This window comes from Podarcis raffonei, chromosome 11, assembly GCF_027172205.1.
Source record: "Podarcis raffonei isolate rPodRaf1 chromosome 11, rPodRaf1.pri, whole genome shotgun sequence".
Taxonomy (NCBI): Eukaryota; Metazoa; Chordata; class Lepidosauria; order Squamata; family Lacertidae; genus Podarcis; species Podarcis raffonei.
Window position 1 is genome coordinate 5,993,911 of NC_070612.1, and position 12,553 is coordinate 6,006,463.

A 12,553-nucleotide genomic window follows, 5' to 3' on the forward strand; every position below is an offset into this window, starting at 1 on the left:
GTCTTTGATGTAGAGAAGGGTCAGTGTCTTCACTTGAATGGAGATGAACAAAGCATGATGCAGTTCCAGGATGTCCAGCAAGTACGAGCATCATCGGTGCTCACCCCCATTGAGTGATTTGGGTTGTGAAGTGTGATCTGTAGCTCCAAAGTTCAAAACTACCATATCTGACTTGGAGGGGGCGGGGAGATTATTGGAGTTTATAGACTTCCCGCGTCACAAGCAGACTGTTGTGAAATGCCATTTGTTTTCTTCAGCTGACAAAAGCCCCCCAAATAATGGCAATAATATAATAAAATACCGAACACTTGTTGGGTTCTTGCTTTCAGAACAAACAGGCACTGACAAATCCTTACCACATTACCATCCTTGATTGCTCTGATGGAACTCATTTTCATCTTCTGTTCCTCTAATTACATGAAAATTGCATACTTCTTATGCATGACACATTTCCCACAGCTTTGGGAAACAGTTGCAAAAAAATGGAGAAAAAAATCCTCGTTGCTTTCACTTGTTCGCCACGGCTGTATATCAACCACCCAGCGATCAATCTATGTTTATGGGATGCTTTTTGACACTATTGTAGCAAATGAGGAGACAAACTGTACAGAAAAAGTTTTGGTCTTTTTGGTTTTTTTAGAAAGTTCCCCTCCCCTTATGAGTGGAAATTTTGGAGGCTTTTCCTCTTCAATCTGTTATTCTTCCCCCTCCCTTCCTCCCGTCATTTCAATTTTAGATGAGTGATGAAAAAAGAGGACTAAGTGGAAAAGACTAACTTCTACGATTCCCTCTCTCCGTGTTTTGCTTCAAAATTACTTTAATAGTCAGATGCAAAGTAAAAATTGCAGGCTTCCTGCGGCAGGTTACGAAACGACTCACAGAGAATGAATAAATTGCAAGTGGTGGGATAATTTATGTGCTCTACGCAACGTGGGGGTCTCTCTCTCTCTCTCTCTCTCTCTCTCTCTCTCTCTCTTTTTGGTTTCACAGCTGAACAAGGTGCCAAGAGAGAGAAATAGGTAGACCCCACCCAAACTCACTGTGTTTACTAGAAAAGGAAGTCCCATAGGTTTTAGTGGTTCTTACTTTCATATGTTGATCTGGAGCCTAAGATAATGTTCAGTAAACGTGGTGCTACAGAAGCATCTGAAGATAACCAAGGTGATACTCTGTTCAGCAATATTGTAACAGTACCAAGATAGTAACAGGAACTGTGTTGCAGAGCTGATGTTCTGTAGTAGCTAAAAGTGTGAGCTGTTGACACCCCTTGTTTCACCCCTTGTTCCACTGTTAGGCAGTGTCCTGTGTTCCAGAACTTCACAAAAACATGTGCCATTATTCATGAAGCAGAAATTGCGCTGGCCAAGGCAGGGAAGACGAACCTTGTCATTTTCTATTGTACAATGTTGGCATCTCTTACTTATTTATCCATTTGTAAAAGGAAGGAAAATTTGTACCCTGTCATCTTTTTTCTGCCCAGCATTTCTTGAAGCAAGCTTCTACTCTCCAGAGCAGCAGAAAACAAGCTTGCTCCATCTTCCATGTAACAGCCACGTGATATCTGAAGATGGCTATCATATCTCCTCTCAGTCTCCTCTTTTCCAGGCTAAACATACCAGGATCCCTCAACTACTCCTCATAAAGCTTGGTTTCCAGATCCTTGATCATCTTGGTTGCCGTCCTCTGCACACCTTCCCACTTGTCAATATCCTTAAATTGTGGCACCCAGAATGGACCAAGGCAGAACAGGACACTATACTTCTGTTGATGCAGCCAAGAATAGCATTGGGGGGTTTTTTTGTTTGTTTGTGTGCTTTGCTGCTGCATCACTCTGTTGACTCATGCTAAGCTTGTGATCTACTAAGGCATCAAGATCATTTTCACATGTACTACTGGCAAGCTAGGTGTCCCTCGTCTTCATTAGTGCCCTGGCAGTAGGCAGATTCTTATTCATTGTATGAACCCAGAGACCCAACATTTCAGCCACAGGAAAGTGGGAGAAGGAGTGTGGTGAATCCTTTTCTCCATCACCGGCTGTATTTGCTCAAGGAGTGAATATACCCTGGGGTGAAATCCATAATACAACACACTCATCTACTACTTTAAAGCACTTATTTGCCAGTCCCACATCTTCCTCTCTCTTTGTTTGTGCTTCTCTGTTGTTGATTTTGCATTAGCAGTCTGTGCATATGCTCCACCAAAAGGCAGGGAAGATCTTACAAGGAGGTCTCCAGGGAGCCCGATGCATTTTGAGAGGTTCCCTAGCCCTAGAGGGAGAATAAAAATACACATTAACCATCAGTAACCTTTGCTTTAACAGCTCCATCTTTATAGTGAGATTTCACTGTGCTGTATAGAAAAAGAGAAAGTTAGGTTGATAACAATGGAATCCTGGTTCCATTTTGCACATATGAATGCTTGTCGCTCATGGGAACCAGCAACAAGTAGCGACCTGTGCATCTGAATTACACCTTCACAGAACAATGACTACAAAAAAGAACATATTTATCCACCCACATCAGCTCAGTACATAGTATTTTTCAGTGGAGCATGTTCATAATAAGAAGAACATAAATGAATATTAGACCCTAGTCTATCTGGTCAAAGTGTTGCCTACACTGATGAACCATGTCTCTCCAGGTTTTTGGACAAGCTTCTTGCCCACCTTCTCCCTGGAGATCTCAGGGGCTGAACATGGGATCACCTGAAAGCCCAGCATGTGCTCTCCCACAGAGTTATGGGCCTCTATTTGAGTGATATTTTGCCTATGACAACCAATCGTAGCCTGGTCATAGACTGGGCTTGGGAAGGGAAGATATGCAACACAAAGTGAGACAAATGCAACTATCCTATCAGAATGACATCCAAAAAGAACGCTCCAAAAATCCATATTAGGCAAACGCTTTTATTAGGCCAACCAAAACACAACAAAGGAATATGCAGTATGCAACATTTTGAGTTCACTGTAACTCTTCTTCATTGGGATAGATCCAGGATTGGAAACCTGCGCCCTTTCACATGTTGCTAGACTACAACTGCCATCATTCCTGACCATTTGCCATGTTGAATGAGGCTGATGGGAGATGTAGTCAATCAACATCAGGAGGGCAATGGATTCCTTATTCCTTATCCCTAGGCTGGATCTAAAGCAGTGCAATACCACCTTAAAGAGTCATGACTTCCCCCAAAGGATTCTGGGTGCTGTAGTTTGTTATGGGTGCAGAGTACTGTTAGGAGGTCCCTATTCCCCTTGCACAGCTAGAATTCTCAGAGTTCCCTGTGAAGAGTTATTGGTTGTTAAACCACCCCTTGTTTCTTAAATGGTCAGACATGCCAACTTTAGCTTACCTTTAGTTTTTTCTCTTCTCTTTTCTCCTTGAGGGTTTAGATGAAACTGAACAGCTGATCATCCCCGATATGCCCCCCTGCCCCTCTCCACCCACCCCAATTGCAAAAAGAGTGGATCCCATCCATCTTTGTTTCAAGCAGTCTGAACTTTATTAAAACACATTCGCTTTTGGAATTGTTCTCAGTAAAACAAAATTACTGACATTTATCACTAATTAGCTAATAATATAATTATCCACATCTAGCAGGCACACACAAAAGGAGATCATCAGCCAGAAAATATCTAGGATAGAATTGCTGAATTTAGGAAAGTGGCAACGTTGGGGCAGGGTGGGGGACACATTTAGGGCAGGGAAAAAATCAGTAATTATTATTTTTCCCCTCGAAAGGAAAGAATAAGAAGATGCTAACTATAACAACAAAACCCCAAATATAAAAAGTGAAATAATGCCTCCTTTTTTCTCTACAATATACATAATTACATAAATATTAACTAATTTAATACAGGAGTGGCAGATTTATTTATGTCTTATAGCAAGCAAACTCATAAAGCTAGAGGACTTTTCTATCTAGGACCCATTAATTCATCAGTGTATGCTTGGTTCAGCTCTGATTTACAGGCAACAGGAGATAACCATCTCCTTTTTCTTGAAGGGGACATGCATAATTTTAGATTTATTGTCATGCATCAGAGCCAATCTGAAGTGGGGAAGGGTAGGGGAGCTTAAGCTTTAGCTGTCAATTCGATTCTGCATCTTCATAGTAAAGCTGTGGGTGACACAAATGAGGGGAGCAGTACCTTTGCAGCTCTTGCAGTCAGCCATGCTAGGAAGGATGTCTCCCAGCAGTTTCGTATGGAGAAATGTCACCAGAAGGTGAAGATAATGAGAGCCCTGCTGGATCAGACCCAAAGCCCAACTAGCCCAGCAACCTCTTCTCAAAGTGGTCAACCAGATGAGCAACAGCAGTCTCCCCACTTGCGGATCCCATCAACTGGTATTCAAAGGTAGAATACAGTCATCGTGGCAGGTAGCTATTGATGGCCTTCTGCTCCATGAATTTGACTAACCTTCTTTTAAAGCCATCCAAGTTAGAATATAAGACTGGATCAGGCTAATGGCCCATATAATTCAGCATCCTTTTTTGCAGAGTAGCCAACTAAATGCCCATGCGAAGCCTCCAAGCTGGACATGAATTCAACAGTGGACTCGAGATTTGTGATTCCCAGCAACTGGTATTCAGAGGCACACAGGGAAGGTAGAACATGATCATAATGTCTACTAGCCATCAATATTTGTTTCTTTGTTTCATTTATTAAATTTCTCTACTGCCCTTCATCCGAGGACAGACCCTCCAAGTGTTCCTATTTTTCAGGGACAGCCTCAGATTTACAGAAGCTATCCCGGTTTCTGATTTGATCCCAAAATGTCCTGCTTTTCCTTAAGACAACTCTATTCTCATTGGTTTTGAATTATGGTGCTGGAGGAGACTCTTGAGAGACCCATGGACTGCAAGAAGATCAAACCTATCCATTCTGAAGGAAATCAGCCCTGAGTGCTCACTGGAAGGGCAGATCCTGAAGCTGAAGCTCCAATACTTTGGCCACCTCATGAGAAGAGAAGACTCCCTGGAAAAGACCCTGATGTTGGGAAAGATGGAGGGCATAAGGAGAAGGGGACGACAGAGGACAAGATGGTTGGACAGTGTTCTCGAAGCTACCAGCATGAGTTTGACCAAACTGTGGGAGGTAGTGGAAGACAGGAGTGCCTGGCATGCTCTGGTCCATGGGGTCACGAAGAGTCGGACACAACTAAACAACTAAACAACAACAGTTCTCATTGGAGAAATGTTGGAAGGCATGGTAGGACATCCATATTTTCATTTGAGAAACGTTGGAGGGTATGGAATTAAGTGACCGATTAACCAAGGAGATAAGTAACTATACAACCTTTAGAAGACATCTCAAGGCAGGCCTGTCTAGGGAAGCTTTTTTTTTAAAAAAAAAGTTTAATGTTTAATTATATTTTTATGTGTGTTCGAAGATGCCCCTCTAATCCAGCATCATGTTCTCACAGTGGCTGACCAGATGCCCACGAGAAGCAGAACCTGAGCAGAAGAGCACTGTCCTCCTATACTTCTCCCAAAGAATCCTGGGAACTGTGCTTTTAACCCCTCAAATTGCTACAATTCCCAGCATGCTTAAAAAAACCTTCATTCACAGTTTTAAATGCAGATTGTGGATGTGCTCTGGGTGTGTTCCAGGTATCCCAGGTAAAGTGGGGAAATGGGAAATGGTGTTTAAGGAAGAGGTTTAGCTTGAGATGTGGTATGTTTGTTTGGACTCCAGTCCTCTCTGCTTCATGGAGAAATGCAGAAACATGACTTTGCAGAACACCCTCCACTTCTGACAAGAATTCTGTCTTTTCAGGCTGTTCCTTTCCTTCCGCCATGGGCTGACATCACCACCCTTGCTAGGAAAGCCATAAATAATGCCCCCCCCATCTCCCCAAGACAAGCTCAGATGAATATTTGATCATGTGAACCATTAAGGAGGCGAAATTTCATTACATAGATAGAGATGTCCCAACGTTGATCATCAAGTCACAGCAGGTAGAAAATATCAGCCTGGGCCCATTCCCACCACCATAAAATTATGCATGTATTAATGTTGCTCTAGATTTCATTATGGAGGAAATGATTCTGCACAGGTCTCGGGCACAAGGGTGATTTGGGGCAAGGAGGGTGGATGCGGGTGGGAAGAAGGGAGTGCTTGTATTGAAGAGAAGAGGAGAGAAGAGGAATAGCAAGCAAGGAATCTGACTGTGACTCTCGTAATTCCCCCTTATCCATGCAGCCTTCTCCTCCAACTACTGCTGTAGTTAGTCTCTTCCCTAAATCCAAAATTTCCCAGGGCTTTGATAATCTGAATAGGAGAGCTGTTGTACGTTTTTGTTTAAGCAAGCCTATCCAGAAATGTTGAAAGTAGACGTACACCTTAAACATTTTAGTTTATGGTCAATTTTAATTATCTTTTGTATGTTTTCAAATACATACAAAAGATCTCCCTCTTTGCCGCTTACCAGCTGTTCCTGCTTTTCCCACCCTCCCGCCCTATCAGGTTTTCGTTCTTTGACCTTACTATGGACTTTGGTTGGTTGCCGTTGAGGGGCCTGTTAGGATTTTTTCCATTTGGCAAATTGGCACCAGCCACTTGGTTTTCACCTGCCTCATAGCAAATCATCACAACTTTCTTGGTATTGGCAGTTAGGCATTGGTATTGCTCTGTAGATGGAAGAAGGGAAGTTACGCCATCACCTGCCCCACATCTTGAAGGGTAGTCCAGTAAAGGATTCCGGGGGGCATGGCACTGTCCGAAGCCTAGGGAGGTGAGGGCCTAAGGCACACCCCCTAGCAGTGACCCCAGGGGAGTTCCTAGTTGATGTGCATCAGCAGGACTCCCCCTACTGGTGGTTAACCCTTCCCGGACTTCAAGTGGACGGGCTGAAGCCAGATATAGTTGGTTAGGACCAATGCCTAAGCCAATACCGCTCATCACCTGTAACCAATAAAAGTTGTGGCCTTATTTAGCCCATTAACCTTAATAATTGTGTCATGTGTCATTATTTCCACTGGGGAGGGGGGCGGGAACTCGCCACACAACTGTGGCGGCACAGCATTGGCCCCATGGCTAGTAACCTTTGATACCCCTTTCCTCCACGAATTTGTCTAATCTACTTTGAAAGCCATCTAGGATGTTGGTCACCATTGCCTCCTGTGACAATGAGTTCCATAGATTAACTATGTGCCATGTGAAGAAGTGCTGTCTTTTATTTGTCCTGAATCTTCCAACATTCAAGTTTGTTGGATGTCCACAATTTCTAGTGTTGTGAGAGAAGGGGAACTTTTCTCTGCCTGCTTTCTCCATGTCATGCATTATTTTGGAAACTTCTGCTTGCAATGGTTTGGAGACCTTTTCTCTAAACTAAGAATAAGATCCTAAAACGAGATCTTGAAAATAATCAAATAGAGAATTGTGATTCCCCAATCCCCTTGAGCAGGTTTACTTTCCAGTCTGACCAATAGCGAGGGAAATTATTGGTATCAATTCAGGCTGGTCTTCCTATTTCCCAGGCTTGGTAAGAAGCAAAAAAATAACTCTTTGTTTGATCAACAAAGTCATTTCTTGCAGCAAAACCAACCCAAATAAGAGGGATAATTTGGACAAATGTTTAGAGTGCTTTTCCAGGCTGAACATCTGACACCATAGATGCCAAGCGTCGCTGTGTGGCACCCTTTCATTGCCACTTCAGTAAGCAACAGCATGTGGCATAGAAATATTGGATCACATTTGCATTTCATCTATCGGGAATCTTTTTTCTCTTTTTTTACCGAGGTCCATTTTCAAACTTGGGCAGATGGAATGCTTCAGGGGAAATTCTTGAAAGAAGGCGCTTTAACAGCCTGTTAAGCCAACTCATTTCCATTGTTGTCAGTTAAAGCTGTGGTAGCTGAAGACTCGTCTTGGAATCCTTAGAGCTAAGAGTAGAATCTAATAAATGTTTTAGAAACCAATATGATCCTTCCCTAAGATCTCTTCACATATCCTCTTCACAGAGCAGACTCTGTGACACCTGGCTTGAGAGCAGTACATGTGAAAAGGATCTAGGAGTCTTGGTTGACCACAAATTTGACATGAGTCAACAGTGTGACACAGCAGCTAAAAAAGCCAATGCAATTCTGGGCTGCATCAATAGGAGTATAGCATCTAGATCAAGGGAAGTAATAGTGCCACTGTATTCTGCTCTAGTCAGACCGCACCTGGAACGTGTCCAGAGGAGGGCAACCAAAATGGTCAAAGGCCTGGAAACGATGCCTTATGAGGAACGGCTAAGGGAGCTGGGCATGTTTAGCCTGGAGAAGAGGAGGTTAAGGGGTGCTATGATAGCCATGTTCAAATATATAAAAGGATGTTGTTTTCTGCTGCTCCAGAGAAGCGGACATGGAGCATGGGTCCAAACTACAAGAAAGAAGATTCCACCTAAACATTAGGAAGAACTTCCTGACAGTAAGAGCTGTTTGACAGTGGAATTTGCTGCCAAGGAGTGTGGTGGAGTCTCCTTCTTTGGAGGTCTTTAAGCAGAGGCTTGACAACCATATCTCGATGGCCCTTGTGGTCTCTTCCAACTCTATGATTCTATGATTCTATGACTCCTTAGTTTTCTTTGGCCTTTACTTTATTTTGAAGGATTAACAAAATACCCATAAGAAGTTGAATAGAAAGAAAGGGGGCAACAGGTTCATCAGGGGATTATTATTATCATTATCATTATCATCATCCCCACAACAACCTGTGAGGTAAGTTAGGCTGAAAGGCAGTGCCCTGTTCAAATTCACCCAGTTAGCTTCATGGCTAAGGGGAGATTTGAACCCTGGTCTCCCAGGTCCTAGTCCAACTCTCTAGTCATTTCACCACACTGGCTCTCAATTTGCTCCTGCTTCCTTTCAGTTCATTAGCTCAGGTGTGCAGAGTTGGGTAGATCTCAAAATGAGAACATAGTGACCTGGAAATGAAGTAAGCAAGATGGCAGTCATAAATATGGGAGCAGGGTTATAGGAAAAAGGGACATGAAATCGGACACACACACCCAGACTACACCCCTCTTCTCCTTGAAAGGCGATAATGTCTCTGGATGGAGGTAAGAGTATAGAAGCCTCTGGCTTTTGACTCGCTGTAATACTGCTCACTGTACAAAGATTGTTAGTCCACTTCTGCCTCTGGCCAAACTTATTTTACCTCTGGCTCCACCCACAGCAGGCAATGTGTCCCTGGAAAGCAGCCCACAAATGAAGTCTTTGGGCAGGCAAAAAAAGATCTCTGTACTAGGTCTGAATGACTAATAAAGACACCCTCAACTTACACCCTGTTCTTGTTCAGTATCCTCAATAAAGCATTATCAGTTTCTTTTTTCTCTGCACTTCAACCACAATATTCATGTGATCCTGCTAGCAGTCCACACCTCGCCTCTTTGTTGTGCCTTCCCATCCTTATAATCCACAGCAATGCTGGTGATGGGAGGTCAGGCAAGCACCACCACCCCATCCCACCAACCCTACTGGTTTTACTGTTATTCAGATACTGTCTGTCCTGCTGGCCCCGCAAACCCTCCAAACAAGATGGCCCATAGTGAATGAACCCTGTGCTGGCAATCAGATTCAGTTACATGATGACTTCATTCTGATCAAATAAAGCCAGTACGTTTCTGAGCACAGTTCAAAGTGTTGGTACTGGCCTTTAAAGCCCTAAATGGCCTTGGTCCAGTATACCTGAAGGAGTGTCTCCACCCCCATTGTTCTGCCCGGACGCTGAGGTCCAGCGCCGAAGGCCTTCTGGCAGTTCCCTCACTGCAATAAGCAAAGCTACAGGGAACCAGGCAGAGAGCCTTCTTGGTAGTGGCACCCACCCTGTGGAATGCCCTTCCTTCAGATGTCAAGGAAATAAACAACTGTCTGGGTTTTAGAAGACATCTGAAGGCAGCCCTGTTCAGGGAAGTTTTTAATGTGTGACATTTTAATGTATTTTTAATCTTTGTTGGAAGCCGCCCAGAGTGGCTGGGGAGACCCAGCCAGATGGGCGGGGTACAAATAATAAAGTATTATTATTATTATTATTATTATTATTATTATTATTATTAACCTCAATTTCAGTTAGCTTGGAAAGAGAATACTACTGTTGCTGTTGCAATCATACTTTGCCTTGGCCCTGTGGTCTTGGAAAGGGGATTTGATCTCCCCTGTGGGCATTTATGCTCTCATACAAAAATGGGTGAGGCTTGGTGCTTTGTGTCTGAAAATGGTGTCGGGAGACCCATGTTGTACTCAGGGCAAGTATTCCTAGCACAAAAACCTAAGTGATCTCAGCACCATCTGGACGCTGGGATGAAATAAAAAGGCCTGATCATTCCACCTTAATCAGTGCATCCACTAAAACTCTGAGCATCCAGAAGTTCTGTTCTGGCTGTTGAAAGAGAATATAGATGCAGATTTATGAGAATCAAAGACTAGTTATGTATCTTCATTGCAATCAAGCTGGAGCTGTGGGATAGAGTCATTATACCCAGAAAGGTGCCATTGTCAGATCCTTATTCCAGCGACGTGCCTCCGATTAAACAGACGGATAACTAGATCCTGCTGCTGCCGTATCCCAAATCCAGCATGTATGACATTTGGGGAGCATCTTTTCAAAGCAGCAGGCCCCTGCACAGCTACCCTTATGATTTCAATGAATATTCGGGCGATGAAAACTCCCGTGTGTGCCAGCTTTAAAAAAAAAATGTACCCCCTGAGCGCCATCTCTGCTGTGACTTTTTATGGGGCCTTTGCTCTGTTTGTTAAGATAACTGCAGAAACACTGCAGTCTAAGTTCAGAGAAGGGGGGGGGGGAGAAATTAGAAATCAGCATATTTTCTAAGGCTTGATTGGTTCCCCTCCTTTCCCTCCCTTGTTTAATCCCTTGAATTTCCTGCTCTGGTGTTGTGAATGGCTTCCAAGTCTCACTCAATCCATCAGGGATGGTACAGATGGACGCTTTGCTTGCCCAGCCTGACTCCAAGTACTTGAAGATTCATCAGAGAAAAATCTGTTGGCAACGGTTAATGGAGCCCATCCACAGCCAGCGGGTTTTACATCTCCAGAGAGAAAAGCAGGATTGAAAAGGGCAGGGGAAGAAAATATATTTTTAAAAAAATATAAAATAATTTAATCTGCCGCTGCATTTATTTATATCTTTCACCGCATCAGATTTTCTTATTCTTATTCTTTTTGACTAAGGTGAAATTTACCAAATGTGTGTTGTTGTTTTTCAGGGTTGATGGTCCAGAGACAAAGCAAGCACTGAGCAGGCAAGCAGGTCGGTATGGACAATTGACGAGCAGCTTGATCATCACTCAAGCGACGAATTACGCAAACTTAGCGAGCTTTGCAAATCCCCCTCCACACGTAACACATATTTCCCCCCCTCTCCCTTCCTTTCTGAAGCAAAGCTTTCTTACGATGTCAGCCCAACAAGCTGCATGTAGATATGGTCGAGAAATTTGACCTAGGTGAACTAATGCAATAGGTCAGCAACTAGGCATTCTTGCTCGGGCACCCTTTCGGTAGAAGTCGCTTGGGCGCCATTGACGTCAGCATGGGTTGTTCTGTAAAGAGCATAGCATAAAGGGAAGTGGGGGTTCTGAACTTGGTATATGGCCACCCACAGCATCAATGAGCAGATGTGCATTGCCAGGACCCCTTACGTCTATGGACACACTGTGGGATGATGCAGAATCAATCCACAATAAACTTACCGTATTTTTCGCTCTATAACACGCGCCCGACCATAACACGCACGTAGTTTTTAGAGGAGGAAAATCCGTAGGCATTCCACCTGTAGGCATTCCCTCCATAACACGCACAGACATTTCCCCTTACTTTCTAGGAGGAAAAAAGTGAGTGTTATGGTGCAAAAAATACGGTATTTCTCAAGAAGGCCTTCTCATGGGCAAGAAATATGGATTAGATCAGGGGTCAGCAAGCTAAGGCTCCTGGGCTGGATCAGGCCTACCTGGGTCCTAAATCCAGTCCGTGCCATGAAGCCGGAACCTGCGAAGCCAAGACTCCCAGCGATGGTGACGGGAGGAAGAGGCCAAGCGGCGGCGGCTCTGCCAATCAAATGTTGCACCTGGTTTACCTCAGCGCGACATGGGAACATCTCTGCCAGTCAAATGCTCAGCGGTGTTTGATTGGCATAGCCACTGCCGCTCGGTTTCTTCCTCCCACCGCTGCCACCCTGGTGCTCCTGTGGGCCAGAGAGCGGAGCGGATGAGCTCGCTCTGCCTACCCACTTCACTAGAAGCGGCGGTGGCAGTGGCGGCAGCCCCTGGGAAGGTAAGCACAGCACCTTCTTTCTCTAGGCAGGGAGAAAGCCCATTTCACGCCATTGCCACCAGCCCTTCGGTGAATAAGGCAGGCAAAAAACCGAGAAGGCGGCTGGGGCTGGAGAGAAAGACTGTGTTTGTGTGTTGTTGTTTTTTTAAAAAATAAAATAGCCCGGCCCTCCACAAGGTCTGAGGGACAATGGACTGGCCATCTGTGGGAAAAGTTTGCTGACCCCTGGATTAGATACTCGCTACATTCAAACCATATGCAGTGGTACCTCAGGTTAAGA